Here is a 1,324-nt window from a genome sequence, read left to right as displayed (position 1 = left end):
TGGGTCCCACCCTCGGTCCCCCTAAAAGTGTGTCGTTTGGCCCCTCTCTCCATTTCGACTCGTTTCGAGTCATTTTATGTAATTTCTAGTGTAACTATGCATTTTCTGACTGTTGAAGGCTGGGATTGGGTAAATCATAGTCTAAAATCATTGATTGATGGTCTAGGGATGATCCGGGGTTGACTCATGCGATCACGGATGTGTATAGACCCGATCTCGGCGATCATTTTCGGTAAACTTTGCCAATTGGCGAAATCAGGAAACCTAAACTTATTTCTACATTTCCCTTGCACCCAAATATGTCTAAATGCGTCAGCGTACGTCGTGTGACCATAACCTAGGTCTGGTTTAATCCAAATCATGCTCTGATACCAACTTGTAACACCCTGAAAATCAGGAGTCGAGCATAAACTCAATCCACGAGTTCCAAAGCATCACTTATGCAACATAAATAATGATGATTAAATGTTGTCTGTGTTAGTGCATTAATCATGAGTGGGATTATACCAAAACAGTAATTCATACCCCAGATCAATTCATATAACGCAAGCGAAAGACTGAAAAATGTATATAAACGTGTATGAACCAAAAGATCACGATCGATCTCCAGAGTATGAATACATCACTAAGTCATCATATACAGGTAATAGTTCAAAATAGTTCAACTACAAAAATAAACCCTGTAGCCCGGTCAATCCGGATGACCTAGGCGAAACCCCTGGAGAACTGCATATATGAGAACTCGTCCTGATCATTATAGTAATAAGGCTTCGCCTCCTGAGTCGCATCATCATCTGCAACTAAGACAGAGTTTGGTGGGTGTTCAGAACACCATCCCAGAACGTGGGAGTGAGTGATCAACTCAGTGGAATAATAAAGCAAAGGTTAACATGTTATCAATTCAGTCAAGCAGTAATGATAACGCAATACAAGCAAACATCCCTAAGTACTATGATTAATGTAAGAATGTTATGAATAATGAAGCATGCCCTCGCCTGCTCTCCCTCAGCGACTTCATCTTACGTTCGCACATGCAACACTGCCTCAGTGCTTGACCTGCTACGCCAAACGCACATATAATGTGGTGCATGAGTGTGATTACCAAGTTCTTATTAGTCCTTTTCATACAGCAGGATTGGGAAGCTAAGGTACCTCCCTTATATCAATTCCCAAACAATGATCCATTCTAGGGTCGTCAATCCTAGTAAATCTCATACGATAGTACGGTTCTAGGTCCCTGCAAAGGGCTCGTCACCTTATCAGTGCAGGCCTAGTGTACTCTTGTTGCTACGTAAGGGCTCATCGCCTCTACGTAGTTTTACTG

The sequence above is a fragment of the Magnolia sinica genome, chromosome 18, assembly GCF_029962835.1.
Source record: "Magnolia sinica isolate HGM2019 chromosome 18, MsV1, whole genome shotgun sequence".
NCBI classification, from domain to species: Eukaryota; Viridiplantae; Streptophyta; class Magnoliopsida; order Magnoliales; family Magnoliaceae; genus Magnolia; species Magnolia sinica.
This window is presented reverse-complemented; position numbering follows the sequence as displayed.